This window comes from Equus caballus, chromosome 2, assembly GCF_041296265.1.
Source record: "Equus caballus isolate H_3958 breed thoroughbred chromosome 2, TB-T2T, whole genome shotgun sequence".
In the NCBI taxonomy this organism is placed as follows: domain Eukaryota; kingdom Metazoa; phylum Chordata; class Mammalia; order Perissodactyla; family Equidae; genus Equus; species Equus caballus.
The window spans coordinates 16,259,708-16,285,382 of record NC_091685.1 but is presented as its reverse complement, the minus strand read 5'-3'; the positions used below and the strand labels follow the sequence as shown (position 1 = coordinate 16,285,382).

Here is a 25,675-nt window from a genome sequence, read left to right as displayed (position 1 = left end):
GAGCTCTTGTACACCTTCATTACATTTATTCCTACGAATTTGATGTTTTCAGAGGCTATTGTAAATGGCATCATTTTTAAGATTTCATTTTCTATTTTTTTGTTGCTAGTATATAGAAATACAATTGATTTTTATATATTGACCTTGTATCCAGCAGCCTTGCTAAATTTACTTAATTCCAACAGTTTACCTATATATTCTTCTGGATTTTTTAAATATACAATCACATTGTCTCCTAATAATGACAGTTCCCTTTCTTACTTTCCAATCCATATGCCTTCTATTGCTTCATCTGGCCTTGCTGTAATGGCTAGGACTTCTAAGACAATGTTAAATAGAAGTGGTGATAGCAGACATCTCAGGGAGAAGGCCTTCAACATTTCACCATTGAGGATGATGTTTGCTTCATTTGTAGGTACTCGTTATCAGATTAAGGAATTTCCTTTGCTAAGACTTTTTTAAAACTCATGAACCAATATTGTATTTTATCAAATTCTTTTTCTGCACCTATTGAGATGATTGTATGTTTTTTCTCTTTATTCCATTATTGTGGGGAATTACCTTATTTTCAAATGTTAAACTACTCTTGAATTCCTGAAACCTATCCCATTGGTTATGATGTATTATCCTTTTTATATAATGTTCAATTCATTTTGATTATATTTTGTTCAGGAATTCTGTATCTATGTCCAACAGAAAGTTTGGTCTTTAATCTTCTTTTCTTGTAACGTCCTTGTCAGGTTTTGGTATAAAGATTATTCTTGAGAATGAGCTGGTACACATTACGTCTTCTTCTATTCTCTGGGAAAAAGTGTACAATTGATGTTATTACTTCTTTTAAATGTTTGGAAGTCTTTACTGGAGTGAAAGTGTATTTGTTTGTTTATCTGTTTGGTGGGAAGGCCTTTGATAATGAATTAAATTCTTTAATAGGCATAGCTCTATTCAGATTTTCTATTTCTTCTTGCATTGGTTTTGGGATGTTAGGTTTTTCAAGGACTTTATTTATTCCATTTAAATTGTCAAATATGTTGGCATAAAATTGTTTATAATATGTATCCTCTTATTAATAATCCATTTTATCCTTCAATGTCTAACCAGTTTTCTCAAAACTGCTTGTTGAATAACAAATCTCTTATAAAATAGGATATGCTACTTCCGTCATATATGAATTTAATTTAATCAGCCATTCAAAAATATGTATTGGCTCAAACTCTGATCCAGGCATTATTCTAGTGCTGGAAATACAGCATTAAATAAGGCAACATTCCTGCTTCATTGATCTTACATTTAGTGAAGGAAACAGACAATAAACAAGATAGTGATGAGTATTCTGAAGCCTATAGCAAGGTAAGGGTCTGGGGAGAAGGAAGGGGAAGGACTATTTTACATCCACGAGTCAGAGAAACCCACTTTGAAGAGCTCATATCTGATTAGAGACCTGAATGAGGTGAGGTAATGAGCCATAAATAGATCAGAAGGAAGAAGTGCAAAGGCTCTGAGGTAGAATGTACTTGGCATGTGCCAAGAAGAGTGAAGAGGCCAGTATGACTGCAGCAGAGTGATTGAGAGAGAAAGAAGACAAATTTAGAAATCTAGGCAGGGGACAGATTATGCAGGGTCCTGTAGACCATGGTAATTATCTGGGGTGTTCTAAATGTAATGGGAAAATGTTGGTTTTGAGCAGGCAAGTAACATGATCTGATTTATGTTTTAAAAGACTCCTCGAACTAACGTGTGTACAACAGACTCTAGGGGGTCCTGGGGGAAGTTAGAGCTAGGAGGTTATCGCAACAATCCAATCAAAGGGATGGTATGGCTTGGACTATGGGAGGACAATGTTGATAAAGAGAAGTGGTCAGATCCAGGCTACATTTTGAAGGTAGAGTCAACAGGACTTGCTGATGTTCTAAATGTAGGAGTTACAGGAAAGAAAAGACTCAAGGATCAAACTCCTAGGATTAAGTTTCACATCCTTTTAGACACCCAAGTAGAGAATCAAAGTGGGCAAGTGAACATATGGCTCTGAATCTCAGAAGAACAACGAAAACTGGAGCTATAAAATTAGGAGACATGTGCAAATAGCCATTTAATTCTACAAGATGGGATAAGTTCATTTAGAAATGAAGAAGAGGTCCAAAGTCTGAGCCCTGGGATACCCCAACTTTAGAAACTGGGAAGAGGGGATCCATAGCAAAGAAGACTGAGGAGTATCCAAGGAGGTGAAATTCTTGTATGTACATGAGTCTGCTTCTGAATTCTCCACTCTTACTCCTGAACTTTCTGTCTGCTCTTGTGTCAGCTTTGATTCTTTCAATTCCAAATAACAGACAACCCGACTCAAACTAGCTTAAGCAATGAAAAAAAGCCAGGTGTGGCTCCCATAATGTCACGTGGATGCAATTTCTCTCCCTTCCTCTGCAATTCTCTCCTCGATGGTGGCTTTACCCTTTGTTCTATGTAATAACCACAAGACTAGGGTCTCACAATCAGGAGAAGGGAAGGCTTCTCGGCAGCAAAATCCACGAATGCCCACCACATTTCCTCTGCTGATACCAAACTAGTTTAATTACTTTACCTATGGATACATTTTTCATAACTAGTAAGGCTTTTATGTTTATATCACTATGACTCGTTCTCAAAAATTTTCCAGGTATGCATTCATATTTATTCTTTTGTGTGTGTGTGTGAAGAAGATTGGCCTTGAGCTAACATCTGTTGCCAATCTTCCTCTTTTTGCTTGACAAAGATTGTCACAGAGGTAACATCTGTACCAATCTTCCTCTATTTTATATATGGGACGCTGCCACAGCATGGCTTGATGAGCAGCGTGTAGGTCCATGCCTGGGATCTGAACCCGCGAACCCCAGGACGTCAAAGCGGAGCATGCGAACTTAACCACTATGCTACCAGGCCAGCCCCTGATAGTTATTCTTAAAGAATCTATTCTTCCAATCTGTCTCCCTTCCCTCTGGTCATATTGGCCTGTTCCCCAAAGCGCCTTAAATTTTTCTTGTGTACAAAGCATGCTTCATCCTCATTTCTCCTCTGGAATACTTTCTTCCTCTCTTTCTTCCTATCCATAAATTTATCCTCCTTCAATATATAGATCACATCTTCCCTTCTCCATGATATCTTTCCCTATTACTGCATCTGGAAGTGTTATCTCTGTCCTCCTACATACTCACATTTAGCATATATAGCATTTTTTAAATGGTCCAGATTTGTCAAGTATCTTTTCTTTTCCTTTTCTTTCTCTTTTTCTTAAGATTGGCACCTGAGCTTACATCTGTTGCCAATCTTCTTTTTTCTTCTTCTTCTTCTCCCCAAAGCCCCCCAGTACATAGTTGTGTATTCTAGTTGTAGGTCCTTCTGGCTCTGCTATGTGGGATGCTGCCTCAGCATGGCTTGATGAGTGGTACTATGTTCACCACCAGGATCCGAACCAGCAAAACCCTGGGCCACCGAAGCAGAGCCTGTAAACTTAACCACTCGGCCATGGGGCCAGCCCACAAGTATCTTTTCTTATTTGTCAATCTCCCAGCTAGACTAAACTCCTCCCGGAAGAGACGGAAGAGACGTTGTTTCAAATTTCTATGTATTCTTCTCAGCAATCTGCTCAATCCTGAACACATAGTTTCTACATTGAATAGATACTTTTTAACAATTGGCTAAGCTACCACTCCTGTTTTCTCTCTTCTTTTTCTCCAAGAAATGAACAGCAACAGAAGAAAGAGCAATAAGGAAACAACGTTTGTAGTTTACAATGTGGATTGTGCTGTGTAGGTGAGTACTCATCATTTGGGAATGGCTCTAAGTACTTAGTGCATAGTATTCTGGGTACTGGAGCTTTGGTTTAGGTGCTGTGCAAGGTGCTGGGATACAACGATGAATAATATAGACACAGTCCCTGTCCTCATGAAGCTCACAAATTTCTTCTCCAGTGCTGTAACTAATTGTTCTATTATTTTCATTGTGGTTTTTCATTAAAATAAATTATTAACTTTAATGTAATCAATTTTTTAATCCTTTCTTAAGTTAAGGCTAATGCTTTTTGCATCTTATTTAAGAAGTCCTTCCCATGCAAGGATCATGAAGATATTCTCTCATATTACCAAAACCTCTATAGTTTTTCCTGTCATGTTTCACTTTTTAAATCCTCTTGAAATTGACTTTTATGTATTGTGCATAGTGATAGGCAAACTACATTTTTTCCATATGCATATCCATGGGTCCCTGAACCATTTATTGGAAAGTTCAACATAAATCTGTAATGCATTCTTTGCAATATGTCAAGAGTCCATAAATGCAAAGGTTTGTTTCTGGGCTGTTTTGTTCCATTGGATTGTTTGTTTATCCTTGACTCAGTACCATGCTGTTGTCATTTCTATAGTTTATATTAAGATTTCATTCCATCGAGCAAGTCCTCTGACCTAGCTCTTCTTTAAAATGTCTTGGCTATTCTCATTTAAAATGTGTTAGCTATGACTGTGGATAGTTTTATTCCTCCTTGAACATCCGTCATTTTTCTCATTATATATTATGCTATGTTATTTGATGCATAAAAATTTAAAACTGTAATATTTTCCTGGTGAAAAGAACTTTTTATGCCTAGTGATGTTTTTAACCATAATGTCAGCTTTATCTGAAATTGTGCTTATTATTTGACAGTATACATTTTTCCATCCTTTTACTTTCATATTGTTTGTCATTTTATGTTACAGATGAGCCTTTCTCAACAAGCTGGGATGTTATACACCTGCTTCTATTTTTTCCATGGTTATTCCAGAAAACACAATATATATTGTTAACTTATTAGTCTAAGAATAATTATTCATCTGTCTTCTCTTCCTAGGTAATACCAGGACCTTAGAATCCTTTCTTAACTTGTATGCTATTGTTGTCTTATATTGAATTCTCTATAGTTTAGCCCATAGATATTATCAAAAATTTTTATAGTTCATTATTCATCTAGATTTACATTTACCCATATATTTACCTCTTTTTAAAATCTTTCCTTCCTTATTGTGTCTCAGCTTTTTCCACCTGGAGTCACTTTCCTTCTGCCTAAAGTATCTCAGTTAAGTTTTCCTTTATTAGGCAAACTCTACATTCTTTATATGAAAATATCTTTATGTTGCCATTTTCTTGAAAGGTATTTTCTCTATGCATAGAATTCTAGGTTGTCAGCTATTTCGACACAGATACCATTCCACTGTCTCCTGGCTTCCATTGTTGGCACTGAAAAGTGTGTAAGTCACTCTTTGCAGTGTAATTTGTCTTTGTTTCCGGCTTCGTTAGGACATATTTTATCAACTGACATATTTTATCAATTCTGGAAAAATCTCAGTCATTATCTCCTTAAATAGTTGCTTCTGACCCATTTTCTCTTTCCTCTCCTTTTTGAACTCCAATCAAATGCATGTTACAACTTCTCACTCTATCATCCATGTCTTTTAACCTCTCTTCCATATTTTCTGAATTTTTGTCTCCTGTGAAACATTCTGGATAATTTCTTATAATTTATCATCCAATTCACTAATCTCCCTTTGATTTTGTCTAATATGTTATCTGATGCTTAACGATTAAGTTTTTACATTCCAACTTTGTATTTTTATTTCTAGAAGTTCTATTTGGTCTTTTTCAAATATGCCAAGCCACTTTTAATTGCTATCCATTCCCTGAAGATATTTACAAGCTTGCCTGTATTTCTATGAACATATTATTTATTTGTCTCTGATAATTAAATACATAAAGAATTTGTGCTCTAGTTTGTTTTTTTTTCTTTCTATCAGTTGCTTCTGCTGGTTCTCTCAGCATGTTGCTTCCTTGTGTGCTTTGTTTTTTCTGACTGTACTGCTCATTGGCCCTGGAAAATTAGGAAGATGCCTTCCTCCAGAGAAGATTCACCTTTGACTCTGCCAGGTGTCTAGGGGCAGGAATGGAGAGGAGAAGGTAGCGCTAGCAACCTGGAACCACCCTAAAGCAAATTCATGGCTTGAGGTTCTCTGAATCAAGGTGATATATAACCATCCTCAAAATCTGTGCAAAGACTGGCCAATGAACACAACTTACCTTTTCTTTCTCCTCTCACTTTGCTCAGGACCTGGGCAATCTTCCCAGCTGTCCCTTAGTGGTAGGGAGACATGGTTTTACTTCTGGTTCACCTTTACCCTGAGTAGTTCCAGCTCTGTGAGATAGTCTCCCATGAGACTCTCCGCCTTGGGCAAGCCATGAATTTGACTTCTAACCTCCTCATCCTGCAAGGCTGCCAAAACCAAAGCCCATAATTTCTAGGATCAACAAATGTTCCTTGGGCAAAAGCAAACTTAAATGTTCCAGGGGTTTGCACATCTCCCTAGGTTCCCACTTGACCATAGATTTTGACCTGATAGTTCCTTTTTCTCTTCTCAGCTCTTTAGTGCTTTTAAGGAAATTTAAAATTTTTTAAAGTTAAAAAAATACATCCAACATTTTAATATTTCTCAGTGTGAACCTCGGTCGAAATAACCTTGCCTACCATGATCAGAAACAGAAGTCTACCCTTTCCTTTCTTCATTATCATAGAATGAGTTAGTTTTCCTTGACAGCCACAGTATTTGCATGAGGTTCCTCTTGGTGGAGGAGGGGAGGATGGCCAGGATATTCTTTCAGATAAGCTGTTTTCACAACCCAAAGGCTCCCTTCCTCCCTGCTACCACAGAGACAGAATACTGCCTACAAATATGGTGGCTTGACTATGTGATTCTTTATACAACTCCTCTTCTTTTGCTTCTTTGAACCAAACTACATCCAGGAGGGTCTCCTCCACCAGCTGTACATCCAGTTCCCACAACAATTGCTGCAAGCAAGGAATATAGCTCTTTCACATCTGGGCACACTTCTCAGCTTAAAGAATATGACTTTTCTGGTACTTTGTAACATTTCTGCTGCTGGGCTCTCTCGCTGTCTCTATGCTGCTTCCGTTCATTTCCTCCCAGATGGCTTCCACCTGATGTCATCTATTTGGGACAGTCTTTACAAATAGTTTGATGTCTATGGATTAAATTTCTCTCCTAACTTTGCTGGAAACAGAGTTTGCAAGGCTTTTATTATTATTGTTTTTACCTTCTTTGACACTTTTGAATGTTTCCAGGAAGAGGAGGGGAAATGCCAACCAATGCAGCAATGTTTATACCCAAAGGTTGGAACCGTCTTGACTCCTCTCTTTCCCTTGCATCCAGTATCAAATACATCGTCAACTCCACCTTCAAAATATATTCAGGACTTGTGCACTTCTCATCACCTCTGCCTCTATCCTAGTCCAAGCCCCCACTGTACTTTATCTGCACTACTGCATAGTCTCCTGATTAGTTATCCTGCATTCACCTTAGCTGCCATACAGTCTATTCTCCATGCAGCATTTACATTTTTTAAGACATACACCAAATCAGGCCACCTGTGCTCAAAATCTTCCAATGCCTTCCTATCTCACTAGAATAAAACCCAAAGTCTTCAACACAGCTGTGAGGTCCTACCTTCCTTGCACCTCCCCCTCTCCCATTCTTCATTGCATTCCAGCCATAATATCCTCCTTGCTGTTCTTCAAACAGGTCAAGCATTCTCCTACCTCAGGGCCTTTGCACTTGCTAAACTCTCTATAGGGAATGCTCCACCCCTAGGTTTCCTCATGGATCACTCTTTCTCTCTTCATACACCTCTCTGCTCAAATATCACTTTGTCAAGAGGCCTTCCTTGAACAAACTCTTCACCATAACATCACTACCCCACACATCCACCCTGTCTCCTTACCCAGTTTATATTTCTTCTTTGCAATTATCACCACCTTACATCTTTTATATTTGTTCGCTTTTCTTGTTTGGAGTTGTGTGCTTTCCCACACCAAAATATGAGCTCTATGAGAACAGGACCTTTGTCTGTTTTCACTCACTGTTATATCAGAAGCATCTAGAACAGTGCCTGGCATAGTAAGTACTCAACAAATATCCCTTGATGCATGCTATGGCTACAGGGAATCTGGCTGCAGGAAGCAGAGTGGAAGCAGAGAGCAGAAGCTCCTCCCTCTCTGCTGCCCTGTGGTCTCTCACCCACCCGCCATCCAGCCTCTCAGCTCACTCAGCCACCTTTCCAACATCACCATTTTCAGCCTGAGTCTACAAGTCCTTCCTGCCTGAGGTTCCTCAGCCCACTGATTTGGTGTCCAAATCCCAAACATCTGATTGGTCCACCTTAGTCCAAAAACCCATCCAGAGTCCAAGTGGCCACAGCTGGGGGCAGAAGGGAGGCAGGTGTATGTATCTGCTCACACGCCAAGTAGAGTCGCCTTTCCAGGCTCTCTACAAAAGGAAAAGATGCTGGAGATCTCTAATTCCAACACACAACAGTCCTGCACTAACACATCTCTGACATCGGCAGGGAGAACGTGCATAATGTCTAGAAGGGTCCCTCTATCTCGAACGCCTTCAGAGTCCTGGCAAGTAACATCAATGAGCGAAGAGAGCAGGCTGGTAAAGACAGCAAACTAGGGAGTCTCGCTCCATCCAGAGAAGGCAGCCACCACCGCTACTGCCAAGGAGGAATGTGGGCCTGCTGTTGCCAGATCTTCTGACGGTTCGAGAGGAGCCAAGACATTTGGAAATTTTAGTGTGAAATCTCCCACTTTTTAAACGACAACTAGTCCAATTTTCAAAAAATAAAACACTGAGCAGACTACATAAAACACATCTGCTGACCAAATTTGGCTCAGGGCTACCAGTGTGCGATCCTGCTTCATACAGTCAGCCCAGAAATAGGACACAGGTAATTTATCACACTCTAAGGCAATGTTCCCCACGGGGTGCAACGTGAAGATGTCATCAGCTGGAGTGGCCAGAACTCTCAGTCCCCTTTCCCAGCACCTGCCCCCATCTTCTCCACCAGTCCTGGTGCAAACTCCCACCAACGTCTAACTGTGAGAAACAAGGCTTAATGGGAAACATGCAGGCTTTGGAATCAAACACACCTGGGTTAAAAACCAATGCTGCCTCCTCGCATTCCTCAACCTCTCTAAACCTCAGTTTCCTCATCTGCAGAATGGGCATACTTAAGGAAGAGAGTTAATGTGAGTAACGTGTCTGGCACATAGAGAGGCACAGAGTAAGTAACTATTTTTAACAAACTAGGAGTTGGCCTCCCCTTAGAAAGGCATGACAACTGAAAATCTATGACTGTGACACAGACTGTTCAAAATAAGCTAATGCCCTCTAAACCTCTTTGTGGAATAAGGAGAGGGTAAAAGAGCATTTAGTAAGCAAATACAGATGGGAAATACAGGCATTCAGGGCCCCAAGTCTTCATATTAATGCAGTTGCTTGTGAACTTAGTCCAGAATGTCTGCATTTGTAGAAACCAGCACTAATTAAAATTCACAGACATCAATTATCTGATTATTTAAGAAGTCTCTCAACTTTTGAAGCCGTTTTTTGTACATGTATTACAACACAACACTGAGTCAAGTAAACACATGCCAATTCTCCAATGGCCTAAAAAAAAATTAATCCCGGAGCTCAAGGAGACACGAGTGGGGAAGGGAGCCTTGTTCACAAAGTATATGCTGCCGTGCCGTCTCTGTCTGGTGGGACTGCTGGTGGCTACAACAGGACAGGCCCACATCCACTATCAAATGCAGGGGAACAACTGTGGCAGAAGAGAATCCAGAACCCCCAGAAATGATGCATCTCTACCGCCCCTACCCTGCCCTGCACTTTCCAGGAAGGAGTCAGCGAAGACCCATTGGCCCAAGCCAGAGGGCCACACAGAACACCTGGCTTCATACCACACAGCACACCCAGGGGGTCATGAAACAGGAAAGGGGTCATGCTAAAAGGAAACATGCAAACAAACGATGCCCCCTCCAGGAACTGAGAGGACCCTCGACTGTGGAAACCAGAAACACATTTCTAGCAGCAGAGGCGGCTAAGTAGGCTTCTCCACCCAAGAGGCTTAAAAGGAAAGAAACTTGTCTCCTGTCACCTGCACTTTGCCACCAAGAAGAGCTCAGCTCCCCAGCCCAGATTTGCCCTGGCCTCTTCCTATTTCCCAGGCCCTCATGGCTGTTGCAATCATACATGTCCATTTTCGGTTTTCCTCTAGGGAGACCCAAGCACCTGAAAATCACTTATCTCCTTCACGCTGAACCTCTCCTAGTAGGCAGACCATCAGTAATTATCTAAGCTATTTTCTAGATCAAAGCGGGGTGGGGGGCGGGGGGTGGGTATCTAAGATGAGTGGGATATAGATTAAGATCAGCCAGGACTTGACAATCATGGAAGCTGGGCATTGGGTAAATAGGGTTCATTATACTCTTTTTTCAATTTTTGTATATGTTTAAAATTTTCCATAATAAAAAAGTTGGGGGAAGACACAGATACAACCTGAAGACAACACCAAGTGTTCTTCACTCTCTACTCTGTGTCTAGACACAGAAAACTCTGGGAGGTGCTCAGATCAACAGCCAAGAGAGTTCACGCACTCCCAGGGCAGAGATTATATCTTCTGAGCACAACACTCAGTGTCCTCAACAAAATCACCTTTGAAAAATTCCCTAGAACTTTTCAAAATTATCCTGGCAGGACCCAGCTTCCCTTCTTGGCCTAGAAACCCTTCTGCCTCCACAAATTACCCCTACAGCCTCGTCCCACAGCAAAGGCCTTTACTTCCTGTTCCAAGCTACTGTGTTGAGCAATCGAGTTATTGAAACAGCTCCTGGGTGGCGGGCAAATGCCTGCTGCGGTGGCTTGTTGGGTTGGTTCTCCCTCCTGGGTGTCAGATGTGAGGGTACTGTTATAATTTTCAATGAGTCAAAGAATGCTTTATATTTCTTTCTTCTTCCTCTTCCCTTTAACCTCAATTTGCTCCTAACAAGAAACTGTTTTATCATCTAAAGTGGAGTTTTTCGAACTCAACACTATGAACATTTTGGACTGAACAATTCCTCGCTGTCCTGTGCACTGTAGGAGGTTCAGGAGCATCTCTGGCCTCTACCCACTAGATGCCAGTAGCACAAGCCCCACCCCCAGCTGTGACAACCAAAAATGCCCCAGGTATTGCCGAATGTCCCCTAGTGGGCAAGATCACCCCCGACTGAGAACCACTGGCCTAAAGGATATTGAAAAACCAAGACCAATATTGTCCCAGCAAAAGACTGAGATTATACAGTTTATTTCCACACACACACACTATTGGACAACACATTTCAATGTACAAATTTGTAAATATGAATTTTTAAGAAATATTGCATCCTAAGCCAAAAACACATAAAATAACAAGAGAAAAATGAACTTATAAACACTTGCCACTATTTTTTTCAGTCTTTGTGGTTTTCTGTGTAAATCTTATTTGTTTCCTCCAAATTATCCTGTTTTCCTGACAATGCGGTCATCATTTCACTCCAAGCCCTCTTTGAAGTGCCACACAATCTGCGTTGGAAGGAAAAACTTCCATGAAGGGGGTTGGCTCTCCAGCACATACTTAACAGGTGTCACTGGAGGACAGAATCCCCCAAAAGAAAATTTCCCTACGAAATTAGAAAAAGCCATCACCAACATGTCCTCCTGGTACAACTTCAAATAACACCAGATTCCCAATGTGACCAAGAAGCACAACGCGAGACTGAACAAGCCAGTGTAAGAGGTTGCAACATCCAAGGGGAAATACTGTTATATTTCTTCATTAGGCAGAGGGAGTTTCCCACTATATTCAAATGGTACACTGCCTTCTTGAGAAGAAAGAAAATCTGTTTTCCAGTCTGCAGAGGCCTTACATTACACACAGTCTATTCTTCAGCGTCGGGGGATATACATAGATAATTGTCCCTCCTCTCCATCCCACCAGACTTCCCAGCTCCACTTAGTGGTTCTCCCAACACCCACCTTACCCCAGGGAGATGCTGACTTGTCCCTCCCTCTGATGCTTGTGGTCAGGCAGGCGCTGGATGCAGGGCATTCTGTCTTCTGGGGTCGATACCTTCCTCTGCAATCCCACGCCACTGCCTGTCTCAGTCTGGATCACCTGCATCCTAGATTCCAGCCAAGGCCTCCTAATCTCCAGTCCAGGTTTCACACAGATGACGATCGTTCAAGAGCACAAGCCAGCAGGGCCCAGAAGCCTTCTGCAGTTTCCCATTCCCTATCACCAGACACGATCTCAGCTTCTTTGGTGCGCGGATTTGTGAAGCACACCAAACATTTGGCCCAGGAGGTCTCCTGGCAGGAGCACGATGCACACTGAGTGGGATGGTACACATGCGTGGAGGATTTGTCCACTGGAATGATGGAGGAGAGAGAAACTCAATGACCTTAAAGTTTCCTTTCAACACTGACTTGCCATGATTCTGGGAACTCCTGGGTCTGCCACTGCCATTATCTGACCCCAAGCCTCCTGCAAAGTGATGCTAAAAACTCCCCCACAAACGCTTCTCACGTCCTCCTGCACATGGTTATCCCATTTCTATAGGATGACTTTTCTGGTTGTTTTCATTTTTTTAATTCCAAAAGCAATAATGCTGGTGGCAACAGGATAAAACAATACTGAAGTGTTTAAGATGAAGTCTCTCAATCATTGTACTCCCATGGTAGCTACTGGCGGCTAGAGTGCATGCCCTCCAGCCCTGCTCCATGACACACAGACACACGCACACACACACACACACACGCACACACCTCACTTACTTGACATTTGATCTTACACTGTGCCTTGGGGAAGAGGACATTTAATTCTTACCTGCATTGACTCAGCCCTCTAGCCCCCCAGGAGGTTAAGCCTAGTTAGTTCATCTGCTTCAACTACTTCATTCCACCAATGAGGACATGCAAGGCAGGGAGATTGGGTATCTCGCTCAAAATCACAGATTCGCTGGTGGCAGAGTGAAGACCAGAACAAGAACTCCTACCCCAGTGTTTGTTATTACACTGTAAAGTGCTCCTCTCCTCCCCACAGTGCAGAATGCAACGCTGTACAGACAGCAGGCAGAAATAAACACCTGTGGAAGGAATAGCCTACAGACGCAGGATGGACAATGGTTAAGGATTTGGACTCTGAGCTGAGGCTGCCTAGGCTAGCATCTGGCTATCATGTACTTAACTGTGTGACCTGGGTCAAGCAACTGGGCCTCAATTTGCATCTTCTGAAACATGGGGTAATAACAGTACCTTCCTTATAGGGTTGTTGGGAAAATTAGATAACTTAATATCTGTAAAGCATCCAAAACCGTGTCTGGTAAATGTACTAATAAAATGATCATCATCGTTCTACAAAGCCCCTCAAATACAATAAATATCATCCTTCTTAAAATTTAGGCTGGCAAATCAAAACTAAATCTTATTAGCTCTGAACCTTGTCCAAAAAGAAATCAACATGGGGGGAAAACTCATACAATATTAGTCCAAAAAATATTTAAGTGACACAGTGACTGAAACCAAACCTACAGGGAGGAATGACCTCATAATGACCTCATAGATCAAAAGCATTGTAACACCTACAGCACCAAAGAATAAAAAACCTTAACAGCCTCTAGCAGTAATTATCTAAGTAAAGTGGGCTGCAAATCTGCTGCAGAATTATTTCTGCCATGATAATATTTCTAGTAAATTGCAGCTTCTATACTAAAAGTACTGGTGTTGCAGAACTGGCATACTAATAGAAAGATTATTATAGAAACACTATTAAAATGAATTAGATATTATTAAAGATTCAACACTACAACAGTACCTGATTGCAGGAGAGTTCAAGCTGTATTGCTTAATGGGCAGATAAAAGTGCTAATTAAGCACACTCTTAAAGGATGTCTCTAGGCAGGTCTGTAAACCACAGGTAGCAAGAGTTCTATGAACTAAATGAGGAACCAGTAATGCCAACCCAGTTGGATATAGTACCAGGAAGACGGGGAGAGAACAGGAAGAGGCAAGGTTTCTGCACAGGAGGGGTAACCTGGTAAAGCAGACAAGTATCCAAAGTTATTTGAACCTCAGTTTTTTCCCTAACTGCTTCATCAGCAGCACTTGTAATTCTTCCTTTGCTTAAGTGAAGAACATCAAATAATCCACCATAGATGGGTGACCCTCAATAAATAGCATAAGCAGGGAGAGGCAGAGAAAACCTTGCCATTACTGCCAAAGCCTTCTCAGGCAAACAGAAGACACAAATTGTTCTCCCCCCAGCACCCCGGCCAAAAAGCATCTCTCACAGCCAACAGCCCAAGGCTCTCAGTGGTTCTTAAAGAGTTGCTAGACTAAAGGCATTAGCCATGCGTTTCAGGATCTATTTCGCTTTCCCACCTTGTTAATTAACTAATCAGGGATGGCAAAGCACCTCACAAATATAAAGTGTCAGGGAAATGCTAAGCAAATTCGCCTACCTGGTCTAAATGTCAGGGCTAAATTAGGAAAGGGGGGAAGCGCGGGAGGCTGAGCTGTCTCCAGACTGCCGCAACCCAGGGGCCAGGGCTCGCTAACGTAGAAGCGGAGAGACCCGTGTGCCCTGCAGCAGCCTCTGGCCCCAGAGCAGGGCTTTCGGTACGACTTCTGGAAAGGAAACCTGGACCAGGGCCACCCCGGGGAAAGGGAACGCTGATCTCGAGGCGCATCCTCGCTGCTCAGCCTGCATCTCCCGCATCTCTCGGATGTCAACAAGCCCGGACCACAAAGTGAAACTTTCCGGGCCCCCGCTGCCGCGCTGGGTCTCTGCCCTCTGTCTGGGAGCGCGCCGCGGGGACAGGTGTAGGGCCGGGGCTCGGGAGGGGACCCCCGCCCCCAGCCCCAGCGATTGTGTAATCGGCCCGGGAGGGGGGGCTCGGGACCAGCCCCACGCCGGGATGCGGAGGCGCGGCCCGGAGACCCCGGCAGCAGGCGCGGCGCCCGGTGGTGTAGGGGGGATGGGGAGGACTGTCGTCCCGCCCCCCGGGACCGCCCCCGGGCGGCAAGGGGAACCGCGGCGCTGACACAGCCCGGAGGGGGCGCCCGCACGGCGGACCGATGCCGAGGAGGGGGGCGCGATGGCTCGGCAGCGCGGCCGGCCTTACCTGCGCGCCAGGCCGGCACGGCGAGAGGCGGCTCGGGATGCCGAGGCGGCGGGCGACGGGCGGCAGCGCTGGCAGCCACCGGGGCCACTGCATGTAAGGAACCGCGGCGGCGGCGGCAGCAGTGGCGGCGGGCGCGGGACTGACAGCCCCAGGCCCCGCCTCCAGGCCCCGGGCCCCGCCCCCTCCGCGGCCACACGGCTGGCCCCGCCTCCTCCGCCCACCGCCGGGGTCAAGCTCAGTCCACCGGCCCGGAGGGCGGGGGCGCTCGCTTCGGATTGGCCCGGGCGATACCCACCCCTCCCACTCCCCGCCCCCTCCTTGGCAGGGTAGCTGCGCGTGCGCGGTGGCTGCTGAGAGCAACGCGTAAGGCTGACCGCTGGCGTTCTTGGTCCCCGACCGCCGGTACCCGGCATCCTTCCTTATCCGGGACAGCTTGGAGCCCTGGATGACCTGAGGAGCCAGGAGTCACACTCAGACTGCACCGTGGATCGTCCTTATTCAGCTGTGAACGAATCTACAGGAAAAACCTAACTGGAATGTGCCAGGCTCTAGCCAGAGGAGACCCCAAAACTATGAACTGCAACAGATAACGAGCCGCTGGCTCCGACGCATCTGCGACCAGTCTCGGGGTGCTTTATCCACACGCTGGATTCATTCCATGGTCAGCAAGTGTGATGTGTGTGCAGAGAGTTCAGCAGTTGTGAAACGAGGTTAGGGCGTTAAGGTTGTGCCAACAGAGAAAGAGTGATGCTGAAGAGAGTGGCCCTTCTCCAGCGCCTGCCCTCCTCCTCCTCCCCACCCCCTCTCTGTGTCTCCCACCTCTCCCTCTGCGCTGGTTCTCTACCCTCAGCCTGTAAACAAGATCAAGTCTCTCCCAACAAGAATCAACTGAGACCCAGCAATTCTACTCCTAAGTGTATATTCAAGGGAATTGGAAACAAAAATCTACTCAAAAAGTTGTACAAAAAATGTTCATAGCATATACATAATAGCCAACAAGTGGAATTTCCGTCGTTTGATGAGTGGATAAACAAATTATGATTTGTCCATGCAAAGGAATATTATTGGACCATAAAAAGGAATGAAGTACTGATACACGCTATAATAAGGATGAATGTTGAAAACGTCATCCTTATTATATGTGATATATATAAGTGATTATACAAGTGAAAGAAACCAGACATGAAAGACTACATAGCATATGAGTCCGTTTCTATCAAATGTCCAGAATAGGCAAAACCATAGAGACAGAAAGTAGATTGGTGGTTGCCAGGAGCTGGGGGAAAGGGAAAGTGGGGAGTGACTGCTAATGGGCCTGAGGTTTCTGCTTTAGGGTGTGATGAAAATGTTCTGGAATTAGGTAGGAGTGATGATTGCATGACTTTGTGAATATACTAAAAACCGCTGAATAATACACACTTTAAAAGAGTGAATGTTGTAGTATGTGAATTATATCTCAATTTTTTTAAAAGAAAATCAAACTACCAAAAAAACTAACTCCCTTGATGCTGAACCCCTTCTGACTACTGTGCAGTTTCCCATCCCTTCTCATCCAAGATTCTTAAAAGGGTGGGCTATGCGTTCTACCCCCACTTCCTCATCTCCCATTTATATGTCGGTTCCCTAGAATGTGGCTTCTGTCCACACCAGAGAGAGAGCTCAAATCCACGCTCTCCTTGAATGCTGAGGCTTTCTATGACCTTGAACATTCCTGGTTCTCCCCCTCCTCTCCAGTCTTTCTGTCTTTTGACCTTCTTTTCCTTGGCAAACCTATTTTAAACATTGATGTTTTTTATGGCTCCTTCCAAAATCCTTCCTAGGTTCTATCATCCATGTCCGTGAGTTCAGTTACTGTGTTTCAAATTCTAACATTCACCTGATGTCCCATAGGTTTCTCAAACTCAGTGTGTCCTAAGCAATTTATCATCTCCCTCCCCTTCCTCTACCTTCTCTCCAAGGGTGCTGTCTCTTACAGCATGCTAGGGCCTGGGAGTCATCCTTGATTCTTCCCTCTTCCTTCTTCTAGAGTCAACCACCAATTTTTATCCTATAAATGTTCTTAAATCCCATTGCTCTTTTCTATTCCTACTATCACAGCCCTAGTCCACAGCGCCATCATCTTTTGCCTTTTACTTCCCTTCATCTTTTGTGCCCTTCCAATCTAGCTTTCAAACAGTTGTTGAAGTGGACACCCATTGCAATGGCTAACACAGCTGGCATTCCTCTCTCTTATGGTAGCAATGCCCTGGCTTTGCTTTAGGAACCCACCCCTTCCCCCATGAGCTATGAGCTTGTTGAGACTGCCAACCAAAATGCCAACTTTACCTAAACCAGGCTGGGTATGCCCTGAAGCTGGGGCAATACAACACCCTTCATTGGGGAGTTTGAATTCTGGGCAGAGCAACATAAAAACTGAAGTTGGTTGGACCTGATTCTTCCCGACCCGGAAGACTTCCAGTCGATTCCTGCTGCTTCTGTCCTGGGAGCTCCTTTCAGAGCCTGGATGCTGTAGTTTTCCTGCAGTTTTCTGAATGATCCTGTATCTTGCCAATGTATTCTTTTTCTGGAAGTTGATGAGAGTTGCCTGCAAAGATAGAATCTAGCAGATACAGAAAAATGTTTAAGACACAAACCATGTCTTTGCCTACTTAAAATTCTTTGGAGACATCCATTGCCCATAGGATAGACTCCAAGCTCTGTGACCCAGCTGCTCCCTGCCTCTCCTGCATCTTCTCTCCCCATTCCCTGCCTTGCCTTCACATTTCTGCCTTTCTGAATTACTTGGAGTTTCACATAAACTCACTAAGATTTCATGCCCTGGTGTTCATGAGACCCCCTTTATATAGAATATCCTTCCCTGTTTTCCCCCAACTAACTTCAACCATCCTTTAAGGAGTTATCCTTCAGAAAGCCTCCATGGCTCTTCCTTGCTCCCAACCGTCCGCCTTCCTCTGTGTTCTCAAAGCACTCGTTTCTTCCACCTATGGTTGCACTTACTGTCATGGTATTTTACTTGACCATTTAATTATCGCCTCTCCCACTAAATGTGGAGTTCCTTGAGGGCTGTAAGTTTCTATTCTGTATCCTTAGTGCTTAGCACACTCCCCAGCACGTGGCAGGTGCTCAGTACCCTTCCTTTCTTCTTCTTCTTCTTTGCCTCTAATCTTGAATAAGAGAAAAGGATCACATGAAGGAACACTGACAAGCATTTTTCCCAGGGAGATGAAAAGCAAAAATTCACGCTTAAGGCAGCTCATATAAATTGTTTAAAAACTGTATTCCAGTTCTGAAAAATGTTCCAGGAGACTGCTAAAACCTCAGTAAGACTACAGGGCTAAAGGGTACTTATTTAAATAACATTGCTCTCATCTCAAAAATCTGCTCAATTTCTCCTGAAAGCCTTCACAGCCTAATGAGATGGAAAATTAAGTAACTCAGACAATTGTAGTCATTATTGTGACTAAATGGCAAGGTAAGTTTTTACACACATTTGTAATGGTAGCTGGAGAATAAACTAAACATAATAGGCAAATCCCTAGTTCCATTTGTGTGTCTATGGTGAAACACGTACTACCTTAAGTGGAATTATATAACCATCCATATGCAGATGCTGAGTGAGGAAAGCTGGATTCTAGTCGCAGCCCGGCCATGACCAACTACTTGACCTTGGGTAAGTCACTGCCCTGGGACACTTTCAGTCAGCCTCCCCAGTATCCATTCCTCCATTGTCCCACCCTCAGAACCCCAAAACTTCTTTGGAAAACCACTTTTTCTCCATTCTAACCCATGTGGTCTTGTTTAACCTAACCCCACACTCCAGGAGTTGGGCCTGATTGGCTTAAAGCAATCATTCTATCCCATCTCTTCGGTTACTGAAATTAGTTCAAAGGTAGCCATGAAACCCAGTCAAGCCAATAAGATTTGAGAAAACATTTTCAAGAGCTTCTGGCAAACACGAAACAAAGATTCTCTCCCTGCTGTAGCTCCTATGAATGATGTAAGGTCTAGAATTAATGCAGCTACGTGTGACCACAAGAATAGAGACTAGATTGCCAAGCAGTGGATGAATCCTGAGGAAGGCAGAATGGGAAAATGGAAAATAAACAGAACCTCAGTTACATCGTTGAGCAGTGAACAGCCCGATCAAGCCACACCTGAAGCTGATTACCCCATACCTTCCAGTTATATGAGCCAATACTTTTCCTTTGTGGTCATTGGAGTTTAGTTTTCTGTCTATAACATAAATAGTCCTAACAGTAACACAACAATCTCTCTTGGCCTCCATTTTGTCATGAATAGAATAAAGATAATATGAATAATCTCTAAGAATTCTGCCAGCTCTCACATCCTATAAGTCTCTGAAGGGTAAATATATTCACAAAAATGAAAGTGCATTATCATTGACAAGCAAGCACTAAGGACAATAAAACTCCCTAGTTTAACCCAACAAAAGATAGCTGAGACTATGAATACAAACAGAAATCCTTAATCTTTGGCCTATACCAGGAGTTACTCTGATCTCCATCCTCTCCCCCTATACTTCAGCCACTTGTTCCTATACACTGAGGATAGTTCATGGGGGAGGGGTGGTCTGGAAAGAAGTGTATAAGGTGGCCCTGCGTTAGAAGACTTGGGTTCTTGTTGGTGGTGCCCTTGGCCTTAGACCCCTTATCCAGATTCTGACCTCTTCTCTCCGAACTCTTTGACCTGAGTGCTCCCTTCTACCTTCTCTCTCTCCAGATCTGACCTCTGAATCCTATATTTCACTCACCAGCATCCCCTCCTATCTGCGTTCCCAACACTGCCTACCTTCGATCAACTGGAAATGATGATATATTAGCCAGCAACTCCAGAGCACAGATTCGTTTATCTGTAGCAACAGGGCCTAGAGGAAGGAGACAGGGATGGTTATTTAGTGGAGGAGAGTCACTTAATAAAAGAGATTAAGCACCTTAGGAGCCTGAAGGGTTGAGCAAATTGTTTGATGCACTGCACTAGCAATTATGTGTGAAAGGCTTCACGTACGGGATACAGACCCCACATAAAATTATGCATTTGCACATGCAATTGTAATTAACATCCTAATTTGAAAAAGCACTGCTTGGGTCCCTGTGAGGTATCGCATTGGGACACTGGGAACCTCACCTGGAGGCACTGGGAACCTTAGGAAAAGGCAACGTGGAAAGAATCTGGGTTGCTTCCCTGGAAATAAAAATGAAGAGTATGCTACTGATTAAGTTTGCTCTTTGTTCTGGCTTTGCGAGATTCATGGGAAAAGACAGATCTTCAGCACTGTTTTGATTGATTCATCTAACATTTTGTGACCAGATAACCTCTGCTTACAGAGATGACTAAGACAATGTTGCTCTTCTTTAGGAGCTGGAGGAGGAAATGGACCCTTGAGCAGTCGAGTCACAGCAGGAAACAGCCCACGTGGCTCAAGTGAAGAGATTTCAGTGAAAGGACAACCTGCATAGGTGTGGGGAAGGGTTGTCAGGCACCCAGTTACTAACAACAGCAGAAACCATGACCACCCCTAAGAACGCAGAGACAAGCAGAGGAAACAGGAGAGTGGGAACTGTGGAGGAGGGGCTGCCTGGCAGGAGCTGTAGTCAGGCAGAGATTCTGCCAGAGGAATGGCTTCAAAGCAGAGGCAGTGAGGGAAAAACACCTTGACCTCGCTTGCCTCCCTCTCATTCTCCAGTCCCCTGCAAGTGCCTATCACTGACTGACCTGAGCAGAAACGCCACCAGCAAGAGTCCAGACGACGCAGTCTCTAGGGATCAGGCTCCCCGGGAAAGAATAAAGCCGAGAAGGGTGGAGAATGGATATGGCAGCATAAACAAAGAATAATCAGTCCACTCCACCCCATTTGCCATCCAGCTACCATTTCTCTCCTTCATTTGAGTGATGAAAATCTCATCCCAAACACAAGGAGACACATGTGTCATCAGCCACTGTGTTATTACTGTTGATGTCATTTCAAGTGTACTCCCACCCAGAATCTAAATTTTGGGGTTAACTGCCACCAATACTCTTGATATAAAGTAGTAGGAAAAAGGGAGGGGAAAAATCAATTACCATAAAATAGGTATGGATGGCTACAGTCTCCCCTTCTATAACCCGTCATGAGACCAGAGCTGATCACCATGGCTTCCTTCTTCCATTATCCATTCCATGTTCACCTTACTCTCTATCAGAACCTCAGCTACTGGGAGGCCCAAACCTTCATCTCAATATAACCCTTACTAGTCCTCTCCATAGCGGGTTGCCAGTTTTCACTGAAATGTATTATTGGAATGGAAGTTCTAAGAAGTGGCCCCACAAATCCCCTGGGTTCCGAACATAGTCTTCTCAGCTCTACTGCAAAGCAGCAACCCAGTTTCCCCTTGATAGCCAAGGCAGTGCTTCCCTTCTCTTCCTGTTGATTCAGTGGCATGAAGAGTCCCAAAAAGGCCAGGGACAAACTCAGCTTCCAATTCATCAGAACTATGGCTGCGTTCCTTGGTGGGAACATTCCTCTCTAAGGAATCAACACCCCAAACCTGTCAAATCCAAGGTCATGGAGATGGAAAGCAAAAATTCTATCAAGTGAAGTATTCAGTGTAATAGTTAGAAAGGCCACTCCTAACTCTTCCCTTTGGTTCCTAGCCCACGTGTTCTCAGTATGGAGACAACACCAGCTATGACCGCTGATTTGAAGCATGTCCTACCTTCTGCAGGTGAGCCCAAGCCTGGCGTGGTGTCATATCCTAGCTGGTCCACTGAACCTTTACTGTACATACTTTAGAAGACCTGTGTTAGGATGACAGAGATGCTGTTGGTCTTTATTCCTGGATGATGATATGCAGCAGAGCTGCCCACAGATTTTGGAATTGTGCTGTATGAGAGAAATGTATGCCTATATTCTTTAAGCCCTTCTCTTTTGGGCTTTCTTTGTTACATCATTTTAACATCACCTTAACTAAGATAGCAATCATGGCTGTTAACAAAGCCCTCACTTGTGCTCTCCCTGGTCTAGGTTGCTGGGAGGGGTTGGGGTGGAGAGTGGAGAGAGAGGAGAGCCTCTGGCACTATAACTCTGCCTCAAATATACCCGTTTGCTGCACCTTCCCCCGGGCAACCCCGTGCTGCAGAAAATCACGTGGTAATTCAATTCCAGGCAGACAATTCATCATTGCCCTGATATAACTCACCATCCCCAGCCAGCACTAATGTGGTCCTGCTGTTTCTCTGCCTTGGAGAGATGCAGGTGTGGGCAGTGATCTGTCCAGGGAGAGAGAAAGAATTCAGCTCAGCTAAAAAGCTTTTCCCTAGCCTACCCCAAGCCTCCTACCCAGCCATCTGCTGTTTTGTGTTGTTAATCATACAGAGACACTCAACTACATTCTTTCTACCCAGGGGATTCTCATCATCTTTCTGATAGTTTCTCAGGTCCATCGACCTCCATCTCTCTTCTGTGGCTTCATCAGAGAAGGATGAGTGAGCAGTGCTGGTTCCCTGTCCTGTGCTGAGATGACATTGCAGGGGTACAGAGGAGACAAGCCACGGACAACCTGTAGCAACAGGAGGAGGAGAATTAATAGGAAGGTGTTTACATAGCGTATGACTCCGTTTATGCGAAATTTCCAGAATAGACCAATCCACAGAGACAGAACACAGACTAATGGTTTCCAGGGGCTCAGGGAAGGCAGGATGGGGAGTGGCTGCTTAACAGGTATGGGGTTTCCTCTTGGACTGATGAAAATGTTCTCAAACTAGATAGTGGTGATGGTTGCACACACATGTGAGTGTACTAAATGCCACTGAATTGGATATTTTAAAAATGGCTAAAATGGTCAGTTTTATGTTATGTGCATTTTATCGTAATAAAAAAATAAGCAGTTGGATTTTATTCTAATTGGAGAGAGCAGATGCTCAAGGGTTGCAGGGTGAATCTGGTGGTGACTGAAGTAAGCTGAGCTGTAAGAGAATCATTTGACCTTGTAGTCCTTCTTGGAAACACTGTTCCCTCCAGCATGGGGAAGTGATGGGGATGGAGGAGAGCAAAGGAGAAGGCAGACCAAGTAGAGGATGGTGACTCCAGAAAGAGGAGAAGAGCAGGCATCTGGGATGGACACTTTTCCTGGATTTTCCTGATGTCATAGATTTTCTGTTGTTTTCGTTTGTTGGTTTGTTTTCAATTATTCAGCATTCTACCACCTTCATATTTGGGGAGACTCCAAAGGTGGGATGGGGGAATTTGCCTTTGTAAATCTTGCTTATAGGTAGGGATCTTCTTCCCAATCTGCAGTCTGAGAAGACCAGAGACTTTCTCTCTGCCCCGCACCCCGCCTGCCAACCACGCTGGATCTCAGACATCTGACCCAGCTCAGCTCATGGAATGCTTCTTCTGAGACTTCAGGTCACAGAGAGTGATGCAAGGACACAGAGGCAGGTGAGAGACCACCCCCGACAGCCGAGCCCAAGGATGAGAGTCCAGCAGCAGCACCATCCAGCAGAGTGTGGGACTTTGGCATTGAGTGGCCAGGGGCAGCTGTGCCTGGCAGCATCTTCATCACACTGACCCTGAGGGGTGACCTTGGCTGTGATACCCACTGCCTGGCCTCTTGTTCTGGTCATCCTATGAGCCTGGTTTGCCACCCTCTCTTCAATTCTCAAGCTACCTGATATCTTTCCAATAAATTCCTTGGCTGCTCAAGTTAGCCAGAGCTTGTTTCTGTGACTTGTCACTAGGAACCCTGACATTGACGTAGACTTACTGCCTCCCTTCAAAACAGAAAATGTGGTGCATTCCAATTAAATGCCAACGATTCCTTGTAAAATTGAAGTGCTGTCTGTACCTTGACTCTTGTGTGTGTGTGTATGTGTGTGTGTGTTTCACTTTAAACTTTACAGATGTGAAACCAAAATGCATTTCCGTGCACTGAGTTATTGTAACTATGGTGATGGGCAGAAAGAGCACTGCTCTAGCAATTAGAAGACCAGACCACGCTAGGTGTGCAACCTTGGGCAAGTCAGGTTCTTCTCTATTCAGGCTGAGACGAACTGTGAGCCCTGTTTCAGTACTTAAGATCCTATGATTCAGGAAATACAATGGAAATAATTTATATTAGTACCGTACCTAGGAAAACATGCTATTCTCTCTCACAAAGAGCCTCCGTCTGAGTCAGTGTCATTCAATTAAGACAACTTCAGTCTTCAGTCTTTACTTCATCTATTAAATAATGCAAAACCTTGTAGACAAGCAACAAAAGTTAACATCAGCCTCATCTCCCTATGGGGTATGCTATCTGCCGTAGTAACACTAATGTGAGCTCACACTTGGACAGCACTTACTGTACCCCAGACATGGTTCTAAGAGCATTACATATATGAGCTCATTTAATCCTTACAACAACCCCACGAAGTAAGTGCTATTATCATCTCCATTTTACATGCAAAGAAACAGAGGCACAGAGAGGTTAGATAATTTGCCCAAGGTCACACAGTTAGTGAGTGATAGAGCCAGTATTCAAACTCAAACTATCTGGCTGCAGAATCCAGCTGCCTTGTGTGTGTGTGTGTGTGTGTGTGTGTGTGTGTGTGTAATAAAATTCACATAACATAAAATTCACCATTTTAGCCATTTTAAAGTATACAATTCAGTGGCATTTAGTTACACTCACAGAATCCATGCCTTTAATGGTACACTATATTGCATCATTTAATGGTACACTATATATTCTATATTTTTGTATATTTTCTGTATTTAATGATACACTATAATGACTGCTTTTAATGACACACTATACTGCCAACACTGTATATATCATCAAATAAATAAACCCAACTTACCATCAGTTTTACAGACTGAGAGATGGTAAGATGGAGGAGTCATTTCTTTCATCCACTTCCCTGTGTTCAATGGTAGCGATGTAATTTCCCAATGAAGGTTATAGAGTTGTGGTGTGATTCACAGATAGCTTCTAGTTCTAGTTCACGCTTTGCCTCCACCAAGGCTGCATCTAATCTTAATCAACCTAGAAAAATGAGTGTCCATCACGTTTTAACACTTCAGTGGGAGATCTAGCAAGGGAATCCCGCACCACTTCCTCCAAGGGCTGGTCCCACTGTTCAAAGGCATTGCATCAGCAGAAAGTCCTGACCTACGTGCTCTTTCACACACGAAGGCTTTCACCTTTAACCCTGACTTCGGGGGCTGGGGGGAAGGTGTAGAAAAAAGATGGTCAACGTTTTCTCTGTGATAATCCTTCATGTTGAGTGCCTGGATCACCAAGACCTGACTGTGTGGAGCCTTGGGCAAATGATTGCTACTTCTGAGTAGTCTTCCCTGTGACAATCATTTGCTCGGCAAATATTGGTGGCACCCGTTTTGTCGCAGGCACTGAACTAAGTCCTGGAAGTGGGGAGAATTGGAAGGGTAGCTGGGTAGGTGGGTGTTGGGCCAGGTTCTCAGCCTGTTTGGGCAGGAAATCACTTAATGGAGCTTTTCAAATTACAGTATTCACTCCCACCAGATCCTGATGTCCATGTGGAGGCTCTAGTGGCCAATGGATTTGGGGGGACATGTGTTTCAAAACATCTCTCCCAGATATATCTCATCTTCTTTATCCTGTC

General features: G+C 43.9%; 1 protein-coding gene and 1 long non-coding RNA gene across 4 annotated transcripts in view; one reads left to right on the top strand and one right to left on the bottom strand.

Annotated features, from left to right (window-relative positions):
- HIVEP3 (HIVEP zinc finger 3) overlaps positions 1 to 15,212 on the bottom strand; it is a 469,251-nt gene extending 454,039 nt beyond the window's left edge. For both annotated transcript variants that reach the window (XM_023632292.2, XM_023632308.2), the window contains exon 1: positions 15,056 to 15,212. The gene's annotated coding sequence lies outside the window, so the exon portion shown is untranslated. The remainder of the gene's footprint in view (positions 1 to 15,055) is intronic.
- A 163-nt stretch (positions 15,213 to 15,375) lies between these two features.
- Positions 15,376 to 23,885, top strand: LOC106782782 (uncharacterized). Of its 2 annotated transcripts, XR_011431611.1 has the most exons (5): positions 15,401 to 15,716; positions 18,663 to 18,725; positions 20,432 to 20,532; positions 21,707 to 21,777; positions 22,482 to 23,885. It is a non-coding gene; the product is annotated as an uncharacterized lncRNA (long non-coding RNA). The 2 variants fall into 2 exon arrangements; XR_001380084.3 differs by lacking the exons at positions 20,432 to 20,532; positions 21,707 to 21,777; positions 22,482 to 23,885 and adding an exon at positions 19,039 to 19,320 and having other exon boundaries at positions 15,376 to 15,716.
- The last annotated feature ends 1,790 nt before the right edge of the window (positions 23,886 to 25,675 follow it).